Source organism: Pseudophryne corroboree, chromosome 3 (assembly GCF_028390025.1).
Source record: "Pseudophryne corroboree isolate aPseCor3 chromosome 3, aPseCor3.hap2, whole genome shotgun sequence".
In the NCBI taxonomy this organism is placed as follows: domain Eukaryota; kingdom Metazoa; phylum Chordata; class Amphibia; order Anura; family Myobatrachidae; genus Pseudophryne; species Pseudophryne corroboree.
Genome location: NC_086446.1, coordinates 355,366,573 through 355,384,045, shown reverse-complemented (window position 1 = coordinate 355,384,045; position 17,473 = coordinate 355,366,573). Strand labels below are relative to the sequence as shown.

At 47.7% G+C, this 17,473-nt stretch overlaps 1 protein-coding gene across 1 annotated transcript in view; it reads left to right on the top strand.

Annotated features, from left to right (window-relative positions):
* Nucleotides 1-17,473, top strand: part of TOP2A (DNA topoisomerase II alpha) — a 208,611-nt gene that overhangs the window by 72,612 nt on the left and 118,526 nt on the right. The window lies entirely within an intron of this gene.

The following is a 17,473-nucleotide window of genomic DNA, read 5'->3' as shown; positions in this document are numbered from 1 at the left end:
AGCCGCGCCGCCGACCCCCCTTGCAGATGCTGAAGATGAAGAGGTCCGGAACCAGGCGGCAGAAGACTCTCAGTCTTCATCAGGTAGCGCACAGCACTGCAGCTGTGCGCCATTGTTGTCAGCACACTTCACACAGCGGTCACGGAGGGTGCAGGGCGCTGGGGGGGGGGGCGCCCTGGGCAGCAATGTATAATACCTGTAAGGCGAAAAATACATCACATATAGCCCTTGAGGCTATATGGATGTATTTAACCCCTGCCAGATATCTAAAACTCCGGAGAAGAAGCCCGCCGAAAAGGGGGCGGGGCCTATTCTCCTCAGCACACAGCGCCATTTTCCCTCACAGAAAGGCTGGTGGGAAGGCTCCCATGATCTCCCCTGCACTGCACTACAGAAACAGGGTTAAAACAGAGAGGGGGGGCACTGATTTGGCGATATGTATATATATTAAAATGCTATAAAAGGAACACTTATATAAAGGTTGTCCCTGGATAATTATAGCGTTTTGGTGTGTGCTGGCAAACTCTCCCTCTGTCTCCCCAAAGGGCTAGTGGGTCCTGTCCTCTATCAGAGCATTCCCTATGTGTGTGCTGTATGTCGGTACGTGTGTGTCGACATGTATGAGGAAAATATTGGTGAGGAGGCGGAGCAAATTGCCTGTAATGGTGATGTCACTCTCTAGGGAGTCGACACCGGAATGGATGGCTTATTTATGGAAATTACGTGACAATGTCAACACGCTGCAAGCCGGTTGACGACATGAGAGGGCCGGCGAACAAATTAGTATCTGTCCAGGCGTCTCAAACACCGTCAGGGGCTGTAAAATGCCCATTTACCTCAGTCGGTCGACACAGACCCAGACACGGACACTGATTTCAGTGTCGACGGTGAAGAAACAAACGTATTTTCTTTTAGGGCCACACGTTAAGGGCAATGAAGGAGGTGTTACATATTTCTGATACTCCAAGTACCACAAAAAAGGGTATATGTGTGAGGTGAAAAAACTACCTGTAGTTTTTCCTGAATCAGATAAATTAAATGAAGTGTGTGATGATGCGTGGGTTTCCCCCGATAGAAAATTATTGGCGGTATACCCTTTCCCGCCAGAAGTTAAGGCGCGGTGGGAAACACCCCTCAGGGTGGATAAGGCGCTCACACGCTTATTAGAACAAGTGGCGGTACCATCTACGGATAGGGCCGTACTTAAGGAGCCAGCTGATAGGAGGCTGAAAAATATCCTAAAAAGTATACACACACATGCTGGTGTTATACTGCGACCAGCGATCGCCTCAGCCTGGATGTGCAGAGCTGAGGTGGCTTGGTCGGATTCCCTGACTAAAAATATTGATACCTTTGACAGGGACAGTATTTTATTGACTATAGAGCATTTAAAGGATGCATTTCTATATATGCGAGATGCGCAGAGGGATATTTGCACTCTGGCATCAAGAGTAAATGCGATGTCCATATCTGCAAGAAGATGTTTATGGACACGACAGTGGTCAGGTGATGCAGATTCCAAACGGCACAAAGATGTATTGCCGTATAAAGGGGAGGAGTTATTTGGGGTCGGTCCATCGGACCTGGTGGCCAGGGCAACTGCTGGAAAATCCACAGTTTTTTACCCTAAGTCACATCTCTGCAGAAAAAGACACCGTCTTTTCAGCCTCAGTCCTTTCGTCCCTATAAGAGTCATATCTGCCCAGGGATAGAGGAAAGGGAAGAAGACTGCAGTAGGCAGCCCATTCCCAGGAACAGAAGCCCTCCACCGCTTCTACCAAGTTCTCAGCATGACGCTGGGACCGTACAGGACCCCTGGATCCTACAAGTAGTATCCAAGGGGTACAGATTGGAATGTCGAGAGGTTTCCCCCCTCGCAGGTTCCTGTAGTCTGCTGTACCAATATCTCCCTCCGACAGGGAGGCAGTATTGAAAACAATTCACAAGCTGTATTCCCAGCAGGTGATAATAAAATTACCCCTCCGACAACAAGGAAAGGGGTATTACTCCACACTATATGGTGGTACTGAAGGCTAGGTGAGACCTATTCTAAATCTGAAAAATTTGAACACTTGCAAGGGTTCAAATCCAGATGGAGTCACTCAGAGCAGTGATAGCAAAGAACAAGGGGACTATATGGTGTCCCGGGACATCAGGGATGCTTACCTCCAAGTCCCAAAATTTGCCTTTTCTCACCAAGGGTACCTCAGGTTCGTGGTACAGAACGGTCACTATCAGTTTCAAGACGATGCCGTTGGATTGTCCAAGGCACCCCTGGTCCTTACCAAGGTAATGACCGAAAGGAGGATTCGTCTTCAAAGAAAACGGACGACCTCCTGATAAGAACAAGGTCCAGAGAACAGTTGGAGGTCGGAGTAGCACTATCTCAAGTAGTTCTACGACAGCACGGGTGGATTCTAAATATTCCAAAACCGCAGTTGTTCCGACGACACGTCTGCTGGTCCTAGGGATGATTCTGGACACAGTCCAGGAAAAGGTGTTTCTCCCAGAGGAGAAAGCCAGGGAGTTATCCGAGCTAATCGGGATCCTCCTAAAACCAGGAAAAGTGTCAGTGCATCATTGCACAAGAGTCCTGGTAAAAATGGTGGCTTATTACGAAGCGCTTCCATTCGGCAGATTTCACGCAAGAACTCTTCAGTGGGATCTGCTGGACAAATGGTCCGGATCGCATCTTCAGATGCATCAGCGGATAACCCTATATCCAAGGACAAGGGTGTCTCTCCTGTGGTGATTACAGAGTGCTCATCTTCTAGAGGGCCGCAGATTCGGCATTCAGGATTGGATGCTGGTGACCACGGAGGCCAGCCTGAGAGGCTGGGGAGCAGTCACACAAGGAGTGTGATCAAGTCTGGAGAATTCTCTCCACATAAATATACTGGAGCTAAGAGCAAATCTATAATGCTCTAAGCTTAGCAAGACCTCTGCTTCAAGGTCAGCCGGTATTGATCCAGTGGGATAACATCACGGCAGTCGCCCACGTAAACAGAAAGGGCGGCACAAGAAGCAGGAGGGCAGTGGCAAAACTGCAAGGATTTTTCGCTAGGCGGAAAATCATGTGATAGCACTGTCAGCAGTGTTCATTCCGGGAGTGGACGACTGGGAAGCAGACTTCCTCAGCAGGCACGACCTCCACCCGGGAGAGTGGGAACTTCATCGGGAAGTTTTCCGCATGATTGTGAACCGTTGGGAAAGACCAAAGGTGGACATGATGGCGTCCCGCCCGAACAAAAAATGGGACAGGTATTGCGCCAGGTCACGAGACCTTCAGGCGATAGCTGTGGACGTCCTGGTAACACCGTGGGTGTAACAGTCGGTGTATGTGTTCCCTCCTCTGCTTCTCATAACCAAGGTATTGAGAATTATAAGACATAGAGGAGTAAGAACTATACTCGTGGCTCCGGATTGGCCAAGAGGGACTTGGTAACCGGAACTTCAAGAGATGCTCACAGGACTAATGGCCTCGGGAGCTAAGAAGGGATTTGCTTTCAGCAAGTACCATGTCTGTTCCAAGAGGAACCGTGGCATCGGCCTTTAAGAAAGGACCTGCTCCAGCAGGGACCTTGTCTGTTCCAAGACTTACCGCGACTGCGTTTGACGGCATGGCGGTTTGAACGCCGGATCCTAAGGGAAAAGGCATTCCGGAAGAGGTCATACCTACCCTGGTCAAAGCCAGGAAGGAGGTGACCGCACAACGTTATCACCACATGTGGTAAAAATATGTTGCGTGGGTGAGGCCAGGAAGGCCCCACGAAAAAATTTCAACTAGGTCGATTTCTGCACTTCCTGCAAACAGGAGTGTCTATGAGCCTCAAATTGGGGTCCATTAAGGTTCAAGTTTCGGCCCTATAGATTTTCTTCCAGAAAGAATTGGCTTCAGTTCCTGAAGTCCAGACGTTTGTCAAGGGAGTATTGCATATACAGCCCTTTTGTGCCTCCAGTGGCACCGTGGGATCTCAACGTAGTGTTGGGATTCCTCAAATCATATTGGTTTGAACCACTCAAATCTGTGGATTTGAAATATCTCACATGGAAAGTGACCATGCTGTTGGCCCTGGCCTCGGCCAGGCGATTGTCAAAATTGGCGGCTTTGTCTTACAAAAGCCCATATTTGATTTTCCATTCGGACAGGGCAGAACTGCGGACTCGTCCCCAGTTTCTTCCTAAGGTGGTGTCAGCGTTTCACCTGAAACAACCTATTGTGGTGCCTGCGGCTACTAGGGACTTGGAGGACTCCAAGTTGCTAGACGTTGTCAGGGCCCTGAAAATATATATATATATATATATATATATATATATATATATATATATATATATATATATATATTTCTCTATCGTCCTAAGTGGATGCTGGGGTTCCTGAAAGGACCATGGGGGATAGCGGCTCCGCAGGAGACAGGGCACAAAAAAGTAAAGCTTTTACCAGATCAGGTGGTGTGCACTGGCTCCTCCCCCTATGACCCATCTCCAGACTCCAGTTAGATTTTGTGCCCGAACGAGAAGGGTGCAATCTAGGTGGCTCTCCTAAAGAGCTGCTTAGAGAAAGTTTAGCTTAGGTTTTTTACTTTACAGTGAGTCCTGCTGGCAACAGGATCACTGCAACGAGGGACTTAGGGGAGAAGTAGTGAACTCACCTGCGTGCAGAGTGGATTTGCTGCTTGGCTACTGGACACTAGCTCCAGAGGGACGATCACAGGTACAGCCTGGATGGTCACCGGAGCCGCGCCGCCGGCCCCCTTGCAGACGCTGAAGAGAGAAGAGGTCCAAAATCGGCGGCTGAAGACTCCTGAGTCTTCATAAAGGTAGCGCACAGCACTGCAGCTGTGCGCCATTTTCCTCTCAGCACACTTCACACAACAGTCACTGAGGGTGCAGAGCGCTGGGGGGGGCGCTCTGAGAGGCAAATAAAAACCTTATTAGAGGCAAAAAATACCTCACATATAGCCCACAGAGGCTATATGGAGATATTTAACCCCTGCCTAACTTCAAAAATAGCGGGAGACGAGCCCGCCGAAAAAGGGGCGGGGCCTATCTCCTCAGCACACAGCGCCATTTTCTCTCACAGAAAAGCTGGAGAGAAGGCTCCCAGGCTCTCCCCTGCACTGCACTACAGAAACAGGGTTAAAACAGAGAGGGGGGGCACTGATTTTGGCGATATTGTATATATATAAAAGATGCTATAAGGGAGAAACACTTATATAAGGTTGTCCCTATATAATTATAGCGTTTTTGGTGTGTGCTGGCAGACTCTCCCTCTGTCTCCCCAAAGGGCTAGTGGGTCCTGTCCTCTGTCAGAGCATTCCCGGTGTGTGTGCTGTGTGTCGGTACGTGTGTGTCGACATGTATGAGGACGATGTTGGTGAGGAGGCGGAGAAATTGCCTGTAATGGTGATGTCACTCTCTAGGGAGTCGACACCGGAATGGATGGCTTATTTAGAGAATTACGTGAGAATGTCAACACGCTGCAAGGTCGGTTGACGACATGAGACGGCCGACAATCTATTAGGACCGGTCCAGGCGTCTCAGAAACACCGTCAGGGGTTTTAAAAACGCCCATTTACCTCAGTCGGTCGACACAGACACAGACACGGACACTGAATACAGTGTCGACGGTGAATAAACAAACGTATTTCTCATTAGGGCCACACGTTAAGGGCAATGAAGGAGGTGTTACGTGTTTCTGATACTACAAGTACCACAAGAAAGGGTATTATGTGGGAGTGAAAAAACTACCTGTAGTTTTTCCTGAATCAGATAAAATAAAATGAAGTGTGTGATGATGCGTAGGGTTACCCCGATAGCAAATATTGGCGTTATACCCTTTCCCGCCAGAAATTAGGGTACGTTGGGAAACACCCCTTAGGGTGATAAGGCGCTCACACGCTTATCAAGTGGCGTTACCGTCTCCAGATACGGCCGCCCTCAAGGAGCCAGCTGATAGGAAGCTGGAAAAATATCCTAAAAAGTATATACACACATACGGTGGTTATACTGCGACCAGCGATCGCCATCAGCCTGGAGATGCAGTGCTGGGTTGGCTTGGTCGGATTCCCTGACTGAAAATATTTTATTCATGTAGAGCATTTAATAGGATGCATTCTATATATATGTATGTGAGATGCACAGAGGGATATTTGCTCTCTGGCATCAAGATAAGTGCGTTGTCCATATCTCCCAGAAGATGTCAGGGACACGACAGTGGTCAGGTGATACAGATCCCATACGGCAGATGGAAGTATTGCTGTATAAAGGGAAGGAGTTATTTGGGGGTCGGTCCATCGGACCTGGGGACCACAGCAACAGCTGGGAAATCCAACCTTTTTTACCCCAAGTTACATCTCAGCTAAAAAAGACACCGTCTTTTCAGCCTCAATCTTTCCTTTCCCATGAGGGCATGCAGGCAAAAGGCCAGTCATATCTGCCCAGACATAGAGGTAAGGGAAGTAGACTGCAGCAGGCAGCCCTTTCCCAGGAAAAGAAGCCCTCCACCGCGTCTGCCAAGTCCTCAGCATGACGCTGGGGCCGTGCAAGCGGACTCAAGGTGGGGGGGTAGTCTCAAGAGTCTCAGGGCGCAGTGGGATCACTCGCAAGTTGACCCCTAGATCGTACGAGTATTATCCCAGGGGTAAAGATTGGAGAGTCGAGACATCTTCTCCTCGCAGGTTCCTGAAGTCTGCTTTACCAACGGCTCCCTCCGACAGGGAGGCAGCATTGGAAACAATTCACAAGCTGTATATCCAGCAGGTGATAATCAAAGTACCCCTCCTACGACAAGGAAAAGGGTATTATTTTTCCACACTATATTGTGGTACTGAAGCCAGACGGCTTGGTGACACATAGTCTAAATCTAAAATGTTTTGAACACTTACATAAAAGGTTCAAATCGAGATAAAGTCACTCAGAGCAGTGATAGCGAACCGGAAAAAAGGGGACTATATGGTGTCCCTGGACATCAAGGATTACCTCCATGTCCAAATTTTGTCCTTCTCATCAAGGGTACCTCTGGTTCGTGGTACAGAACTGTCAATATCAGTTTCAGACGATGCCGTTTGAATTATCCACGGCACCCCGGGCCTTTTTACCAAGGTAATGGCCGAAAAGATGTTTCTTCAAAGAAAAAAGGCATCTAAATTATCCCTTACTTGCACGACCTAAAAAGGGCAAGTTCCAGAGAACAGTTGGAGGTCGGAAGAGCACTATCTAAAGTAGTTCTTCGACGGCACGACTGGATTCTAAATATTCCAAGAATCGCAGCTGTTTTCCGACGATACGTCTGCTGTTCCTAGGGATGATTCTGGACACGGTTCAGAAAAAGGTTTTTCTTCCCGAGGAAAAAGCCAAGGAGTTATCCGACCTGTCAGGAACCTCCTAAAACCAGGAAAGGTGTCTGTACATCAATGCACAAGAGTCCTGGGAAAAATGGTGGCTTTTTACGAAGCAATTCCATTCGGCAGATTCCATGCAAGAATTTTCCAAAGGGATCTGTTGGACAAATGGTCAGGGTCGCATCCTCAGATGCACCTGCGAATAACCCTGTCGCCAAGGACAAGGGTATATCTTCTGTGGTGGTTGCAAAAGGCTCATCTATTGGAGGGCCGCAGATTCGGCATACAGGATTTGATCCTGGTGACCACGGACGCCAGCCTGAGAGGTTGGGGAGCAGTCACACAAGGAAGAAACTTCCAGGGGGTATGGACGAACCTGGAAAAGTCTCTTCACATAAACATTCTGGTACTAAGAGCAATCTAAAATGCTCTAAGCCAGGCGGAACCACTCCTGCAAGGAAAACCGGTGTTGATTCAGTCGGACAACATCACGGCGGTCGCCCATGTAAACAGACAGGGCGGCACAAGAAGCAGGAGTGCAATGGCAGAAGCTGCCAAGATTCTTCGCTGGGCGGAGAATCACGTAATAGCACTGTCAGCAGTGTTCTTCCCGGGCGTGGACAACTGGGAAGCAGACTTCCTCAGCAGACACGATATTCACCCGGGAGAGGGGGGTCTTCATCCAGAAGTCTTCCACATGCTAATAAACTGTTGGGAAAGACCAATGGTAGACATGATGGCGTCTCGCCTCAACAAGAAACTGGACAAGTATTGCGCCAGGTCAAGAGATCCACAGGCAATAGCTGTGGACGCACTGGTAACACCTTGGGTGTACAAATCAGTATATGTGTTTCCTCCTCTGCCTCTCATACCAAAGGTATTGAAGATTATACGGTGAGGAGGAGTAAGAACAATACTAGTGGCTCCGGATTGGCCAAGAAGGACTTGGTACCCGGAACTTCAAGAGTTGGTCACGGACGACCCGTGCCCTCTACTTCTGAGAAGGGACCTGCTACAACAGGGTCCCTGTCTCTTTCAAGACTTACCGCGGCTGCGTTTGACGGCATGGCGGTTGAACGCCAGATCCTAAAAGGGAAAGGCATTCCAGAAGAAGTCATTCCTACCTTGATTAAGGCAAGGAAGGAAGTCACCGCGAAACATTATCACCGCATTTGGCGAAAATATGTCGCGTGGTGCGAGGATCGGAGTGTTCCGACGGAGGAATTTCAACTGGGTCGTTTCCTACATTTCCTACAATCAGGATTGTCTATGGGTCTCAAATTGAGATCTATTAAGGTTCAAATTTCGGCCCTGTCAATATTCTTCCAAAAAGAATTGGCCTCAGTTCCTGAGGTACAGACTTTTGTTAAAGGAGTACTGCATATACAGCCTCCTGTGGTGCCTCCGGTGGCACCGTGGGATCTAAATGTAGTTTTAGATTTCCTCAAATCCCATTGGTTTGAACCATTGAAAAAGGTGGATTTTAAATATCTCACATGGAAAGTGACTATGTTACTGGCCCTGGCTTCCGCCAGGAGAGTATCTGAATTGGCGGCTTTATCTTATAAAAGCCCTTATCTAATCTTCCATTCGGATAGGGCAGAACTGAGGACTCGTCCGCATTTTCTCCCTAAGGTGGTATCAGCGTTTCACCTGAACCAACCTATTGTGGTGCCTGCGGCCACTGGCGACTTGGAGGACTCCAAGTTGTTGGACGTTGTCAGAGCCTTAAAAATATACATTTCAAGGACGGCTGAAGTCAGAAAATCTGACTCGCTGTTGATACTATATGCACCCAACAAGTTGGGTGCCCCTGCTTCTAAGCAGACGATTGCTCGTTGGATTTGTAACACAATTCAACTTGCTCATTCTGTGGCAGGCCTGCCACAGCCTAAATCTGTTAAGGCCCATTCCACAAGGAAGGTGGGCTCATCTTGGGCGGCTGCCCGAGGGGTCTCGGCATTACAATTCTGCCGAGCAGCTACGTGGTCGGGGGAAAACACGTTTGTAAAATTCTACAAATTTGATACCCTGGCAAAAGAGGACTTGGAATTCTCTCATTCGGTGCTGCAGAGTCATCCGCACTCTCCCGCCCGTTTGGGAGCTTTGGTATAATCCCCATGGTCCTTTCAGGAACCCCAGCATCCACTTAGGACGATAGAGAAAATAAGAATTTACTTACCGATAATTCTATTTCTCGGAGTCCGTAGTGGATGCTGGGCGCCCATCCCAAGTGCGGATTATCTGCAATACTGTACATAGTTATTGTTAACAAATTCGGGTTATATTGTTAAGGAGCCATCTTTAAGAGGCTCTTTCTGTTATCATACTGTTAACTGGGTTTAGATCACAAGTTGTACGGTGTGATTGGTGTGGCTGGTATGAGTCTTACCCGGGATTCAAATTGCCTCCCTTATTGTGTACGCTCGTCCGGGCACAGTACCTAACTGGAGTCTGGAGGAGGGTCATAGGGGGAGGAGCCAGTGCACACCACCTGATCTGGTAAAAGCTTTACTTTTTTGTGCCCTGTCTCCTGCGGAGCTGCTATCCCCCATGGTCCTTTCAGGAACCCCAGCATCCACTACGGACTCCGAGAAATAGAATTATCGGTAAGTAAATTCTTATTTTATATATATATATATATATATATATATATATATATATATATATATATTTATATATATATATATTATATATTTATATATTTCCAGGACGGCTGGAGTCAGAAAGTCTGACTTGCTGTTTATATTGTAGGCACCCAAAAAGCTGGGTGCTCCTGCTTCTAAGCAGACTATTGCTCGTTGGATTTGTAGTACAATTCAGCTTGCACATTCTGTGGCAGGCCTGCCACAGCCAAAATCTGTAAATGCCCATTCCACAAGGAAGGTGGGCTCATCTTGGGCGGCTGCCCGAGGGGTCTCGGCTTTACAACTTTGCCGAGCAGCTACTTGGTCAGGGGCAAACACGTTTGCAAAATTCTACAAATTTGATACCCTGGCTGAGGAGGACCTGGAGTTCTCTCATTCGGTGCTGCAGAGTCATCCGCACTCTCCCGCCCGTTTGGGAGCTTTGGTATAATCCCCATGGTCCTGACGGAGTCCCCAGCATCCACTAGGACGTTAGAGAAAATAAGATTTTACTTACCGATAAATCTATTTCTCATAGTCCGTAGTGGATGCTGGGCGCCCATCCCAAGTGCGGATTGTCTGCATTACTTGTACATAGTTATTGTTACAAAAAATCGGGTTATTATTGTTGTGAGCCATCTTTTTTAGAGGCTACTTCATTGTTGTCATACTGTTAACTGGGTTCAAATCACAAGTTGTACGGTGTGATTGGTGTGGCTGGTATGAGTCTTACCCGGGATTCAAGATCCTTCCTTATTGTGTACGCTCGTCCGGGCACAGTACCTAACTGAGGCTTGGAGGAGGGTCATAGGGGGAGGAGCCAGTACACACCATGTGATCCTAAAAGCTTGCTTTTGTGCCCTGTCTCCTGCGGAGCCGCTATTCCCCATGGTCCTGACGGAGTCCCCAGCATCCACTACGGACTATGAGAAATAGATTTATCGGTAAGTAAAATCTTATTATCTGATGCACACTTGCTACATGCGATTGATCTGATGCTGCTGCTGCTTATGCCACGTTCTGGATGGGAGGGAGTGGCCATGGAGATGCCAGTCAAGTGACTCTTCAGATGAATCTGATCAGATACAGCTGAAGTAAAAAAAACACTCTGATGTGCACCTGATTTCTTCAGATTCAGATAGATAGTTGGTAGAGCCTCAAAGATATTTAGTTCAGACATGTCTGACACGGGAGTGCGCTTCGGATCGGAGGAGCCGTCCGATGTCACATTTTTTTCTTCAGATTTGACGGCCAGATGTGTTGAAATCTGAAGAAAACTGCCCAAATCGGACTAGTGGATGGGGGTCTTTACTTACAAACCTATTGCAAGGATAGCAAAGTTCATTACCATTCCTCTTCATAATCCTGTTATGCTGCAACCGTACATATTTGTGATTGCTAGCTATAGTAAAAGGTGTGTGGGGCCATGTGACTGCATAAATAAGAAAGATGAGATATGGATGCATGTTTAAGTTCTGGCAAACACAGATCAGAATTACTTTCTGTAGTGGTCCATATAGGAGTCCTCTTCTTATTCAGGTGTAGCAGTCATTGTTGCAAGCCTTATTAGTGCCAGAGATCAGCAAGCTGTTACCGACAGACAGAGAACTTAGGCTCAGATACTGGCAAGCAGATGCAAAGTTTAAAAAAATGTTAGAACCTCTTCCTTTTGGAGGTGAAATATTATTTATACCTTAAATGGAGAAAATATATTTTCTGCATTGAGAGTCTACTTGCTCCCTTCAGCTCTTAATCCTAGGACTGCTTCCTATTTGTCCTCTTTGTCCTCCTGATGAATGTAGGCCAGTCATCCTTTTAGAAGAGAGAACTTGAGATGTAAAGTGTGATCTGCCCAGCTCTCAGACCTTCTGATTAGCCTTCTGCATGTCAGAATGTCATCCCTCCATGGTTTCATACAACTTTGCATCAGGGGATTGTTCTTAATTGACTTTTATTAGTGATATTTGTAAATTGAGTACTTGTAACGCTTGTGAGAATTAGATTTTTCTTATGTATATACTTTGCGGTCAATGTTATATCCAGAATTATGCTGATGAAATACCTTTTTGGTTTGAAATATTGACCTTAACTTGAATACTTTATTCCTGTATTTATTTTTCTCTATCGTCCTAAGTGGATGCTGGGGTTCCTGAAAGGACCATGGGGAATAGCGGCTCCGCAGGAGACAGGGCACAAAAAAGTAAAGCTTTTACCAGATCAGGTGGTGTGCACTGGCTCCTCCCCCTATGACCCTCCTCCAGACTCCAGTTAGATTTTGTGCCCGAACGAGAAGGGTGCAATCTAGGTGGCTCTCCTAAAGAGCTGCTTAGAGAAAGTTTAGCTTAGGTTTTTTACTTTACAGTGAGTCCTGCTGGCAACAGGATCACTGCAACGAGGGACTTAGGGGAGAAGTAGTGAACTCACCTGCGTGCAGAGTGGATTTGCTGCTTGGCTACTGGACACTAGCTCCAGAGGGACGATCACAGGTACAGCCTGGATGGTCACCGGAGCCGCGCCGCCGGCCCCCTTGCAGACGCTGAAGAGAGAAGAGGTCCAAAATCGGCGGCTGAAGACTCCTGAGTCTTCATAAAGGTAGCGCACAGCACTGCAGCTGTGCGCCATTTTCCTCTCAGCACACTTCACACAACAGTCACTGAGGGTGCAGAGCGCTGGGGGGGGCGCTCTGAGAGGCAAATAAAAACCTTATTAGAGGCAAAAAATACCTCACATATAGCCCACAGAGGCTATATGGAGATATTTAACCCCTGCCTAACTTCAAAAATAGCGGGAGACGAGCCCGCCGTAAAAGGGGCGGGGCCTATCTCCTCAGCACACAGCGCCATTTTCTCTCACAGAAAAGCTGGAGAGAAGGCTCCCAGGCTCTCCCCTGCACTGCACTACAGAAACAGGGTTAAAACAGAGAGGGGGGGCACTGATTTTGGCGATATTGTATATATATAAAAGATGCTATAAGGGAGAAACACTTATATAAGGTTGTCCCTATATAATTATAGCGTTTTTGGTGTGTGCTGGCAGACTCTCCCTCTGTCTCCCCAAAGGGCTAGTGGGTCCTGTCCTCTGTCAGAGCATTCCCGGTGTGTGTGCTGTGTGTCGGCACGTGTGTGTCGACATGTATGAGGACGATGTTGGTGAGGAGGCGGAGAAATTGCCTGTAATGGTGATGTCACTCTCTAGGGAGTCGACACCGGAATGGATGGCTTATTTAGAGAATTACGTGAGAATGTCAACACGCTGCAAGGTCGGTTGACGACATGAGACGGCCGACAATCTATTAGGACCGGTCCAGGCGGCTCAGAAACACCGTCAGGGGTTTTAAAAACGCCCATTTACCTCAGTCGGTCGACACAGACACAGACACGGACACTGAATACAGTGTCGACGGTGAATAAACAAACGTATTTCTCATTAGGGCCACACGTTAAGGGCAATGAAGGAGGTGTTACGTGTTTCTGATACTACAAGTACCACAAGAAAGGGTATTATGTGGGAGTGGAAAAAACTACCTGTAGTTTTTCCTGAATCAGATAAAATAAAATGAAGTGTGTGATGATGCGTAGGGTTACCCCGATAGCAAATATTGGCGTTATACCCTTTCCCGCCAGAAATTAGGGTACGTTGGGAAACACCCCTTAGGGTGATAAGGCGCTCACACGCTTATCAAGTGGCGTTACCGTCTCCAGATACGGCCGCCCTCAAGGAGCCAGCTGATAGGAAGCTGGAAAAATATCCTAAAAAGTATATACACACATACGGTGGTTATACTGCGACCAGCGATCGCCATCAGCCTGGAGATGCAGTGCTGGGTTGGCTTGGTCGGATTCCCTGACTGAAAATATTTTATTCATGTAGAGCATTTAATAGGATGCATTCTATATATATGTATGTGAGATGCACAGAGGGATATTTGCTCTCTGGCATCAAGATAAGTGCGTTGTCCATATCTCCCAGAAGATGTCAGGGACACGACAGTGGTCAGGTGATACAGATCCCATACGGCAGATGGAAGTATTGCTGTATAAAGGGAAGGAGTTATTTGGGGGTCGGTCCATAGGACCTGGGGACCACAGCAACAGCTGGGAAATCCAACCTTTTTTACCCCAAGTTACATCTCAGCTAAAAAAGACACCGTCTTTTCAGCCTCAATCTTTCCTTTCCCATGAGGGCATGCAGGCAAAAGGCCAGTCATATCTGCCCAGACATAGAGGTAAGGGAAGTAGACTGCAGCAGGCAGCCCTTTCCCAGGAAAAGAAGCCCTCCACCGCGTCTGCCAAGTCCTCAGCATGACGCTGGGGCCGTGCAAGCGGACTCAAGGTGGGGGGGTAGTCTCAAGAGTCTCAGGGCGCAGTGGGATCACTCGCAAGTTGACCCCTAGATCGTACGAGTATTATCCCAGGGGTAAAGATTGGAGAGTCGAGACATCTTCTCCTCGCAGGTTCCTGAAGTCTGCTTTACCAACGGCTCCCTCCGACAGGGAGGCAGCATTGGAAACAATTCACAAGCGGTATATCCAGCAGGTGATAATCAAAGTACCCCTCCTACGACAAGGAAAAGGGTATTATTTTTCCACACTATATTGTGGTACTGAAGCCAGACGGCTTGGTGACACATAGTCTAAATCTAAAATGTTTTGAACACTTACATAAAAGGTTCAAATCGAGATAAAGTCACTCAGAGCAGTGATAGCGAACCGGAAAAAAGGGGACTATATGGTGTCCCTGGACATCAAGGATTACCTCCATGTCCAAATTTTGTCCTTCTCATCAAGGGTACCTCTGGTTCGTGGTACAGAACTGTCAATATCAGTTTCAGACGATGCCGTTTGAATTATCCACGGCACCCCGGGCCTTTTTACCAAGGTAATGGCCGAAAAGATGTTTCTTCAAAGAAAAAAGGCATCTAAATTATCCCTTACTTGCACGACCTAAAAAGGGCAAGTTCCAGAGAACAGTTGGAGGTCGGAAGAGCACTATCTAAAGTAGTTCTTCGACGGCACGACTGGATTCTAAATATTCCAAGAATCGCAGCTGTTTTCCGACGATACGTCTGCTGTTCCTAGGGATGATTCTGGACACGGTTCAGAAAAAGGTTTTTCTTCCCGAGGAAAAAGCCAAGGAGTTTTCCGACCTGTCAGGAACCTCCTAAAACCAGGAAAGGTGTCTGTACATCAATGCACAAGAGTCCTGGGAAAAATGGTGGCTTTTTACGAAGCAATTCCATTCGGCAGATTCCATGCAAGAATTTTCCAAAGGGATCTGTTGGACAAATGGTCAGGGTCGCATCCTCAGATGCACCTGCGAATAACCCTGTCGCCAAGGACAAGGGTATATCTTCTGTGGTGGTTGCAAAAGGCTCATCTATTGGAGGGCCGCAGATTCGGCATACAGGATTTGATCCTGGTGACCACGGACGCCAGCCTGAGAGGTTGGGGAGCAGTCACACAAGGAAGAAACTTCCAGGGGGTATGGACGAACCTGGAAAAGTCTCTTCACATAAACATTCTGGTACTAAGAGCAATCTAAAATGCTCTAAGCCAGGCGGAACCACTCCTGCAAGGAAAACCGGTGTTGATTCAGTCGGACAACATCACGGCGGTCGCCCATGTAAACAGACAGGGCGGCACAAGAAGCAGGAGTGCAATGGCAGAAGCTGCCAAGATTCTTCGCTGGGCGGAGAATCACGTAATAGCACTGTCAGCAGTGTTCTTCCCGGGCGTGGACAACTGGGAAGCAGACTTCCTCAGCAGACACGATATTCACCCGGGAGAGGGGGGTCTTCATCCAGAAGTCTTCCACATGCTAATAAACTGTTGGGAAAGACCAATGGTAGACATGATGGCGTCTCGCCTCAACAAGAAACTGGACAAGTATTGCGCCAGGTCAAGAGATCCACAGGCAATAGCTGTGGACGCACTGGTAACACCTTGGGTGTACAAATCAGTATATGTGTTTCCTCCTCTGCCTCTCATACCAAAGGTATTGAAGATTATACGGTGAGGAGGAGTAAGAACAATACTAGTGGCTCCGGATTGGCCAAGAAGGACTTGGTACCCGGAACTTCAAGAGTTGGTCACGGACGACCCGTGCCCTCTACTTCTGAGAAGGGACCTGCTACAACAGGGTCCCTGTCTCTTTCAAAACTTACCGCGGCTGCGTTTGACGGCATGGCGGTTGAACGCCAGATCCTAAAAGGGAAAGGCATTCCAGAAGAAGTCATTCCTACCTTGATTAAGGCAAGGAAGGAAGTCACCGCGAAACATTATCACCGCATTTGGCGAAAATATGTCGCGTGGTGCGAGGATCGGAGTGTTCCGACGGAGGAATTTCAACTGGGTCGTTTCCTACATTTCCTACAATCAGGATTGTCTATGGGTCTCAAATTGAGATCTATTAAGGTTCAAATTTCGGCCCTGTCAATATTCTTCCAAAAAGAATTGGCCTCAGTTCCTGAGGTACAGACTTTTGTTAAAGGAGTACTGCATATACAGCCTCCTGTGGTGCCTCCGGTGGCACCGTGGGATCTAAATGTAGTTTTAGATTTCCTCAAATCCCATTGGTTTGAACCATTGAAAAAGGTGGATTTTAAATATCTCACATGGAAAGTGACTATGTTACTGGCCCTGGCTTCCGCCAGGAGAGTATCTAAATTGGCGGCTTTATCTTATAAAAGCCCTTATCTAATCTTCCATTCGGATAGGGCAGAACTGAGGACTCGTCCGCATTTTCTCCCTAAGGTGGTATCAGCGTTTCACCTGAACCAACCTATTGTGGTGCCTGCGGCCACTGGCGACTTGGAGGACTCCAAGTTGTTGGACGTTGTCAGAGCCTTAAAAATATACATTTCAAGGACGGCTGAAGTCAGAAAATCTGACTCGCTGTTGATACTATATGCACCCAACAAGTTGGGTGCCCCTGCTTCTAAGCAGACGATTGCTCGTTGGATTTGTAACACAATTCAACTTGCTCATTCTGTGGCAGGCCTGCCACAGCCTAAATCTGTTAAGGCCCATTCCACAAGGAAGGTGGGCTCATCTTGGGCGGCTGCCCGAGGGGTCTCGGCATTACAATTCTGTCGAGCAGCTACGTGGTCGGGGGAAAACACGTTTGTAAAATTCTACAAATTTGATACCCTGGCAAAAGAGGACTTGGAATTCTCTCATTCGGTGCTGCAGAGTCATCCGCACTCTCCCGCCCGTTTGGGAGCTTTGGTATAATCCCCATGGTCCTTTCAGGAACCCCAGCATCCACTTAGGACGATAGAGAAAATAAGAATTTACTTACCGATAATTCTATTTCTCGGAGTCCGTAGTGGATGCTGGGCGCCCATCCCAAGTGCGGATTATCTGCAATACTGTACATAGTTATTGTTAACAAATTCGGGTTATATTGTTAAGGAGCCATCTTTAAGAGGCTCTTTCTGTTATCATACTGTTAACTGGGTTTAGATCACAAGTTGTACGGTGTGATTGGTGTGGCTGGTATGAGT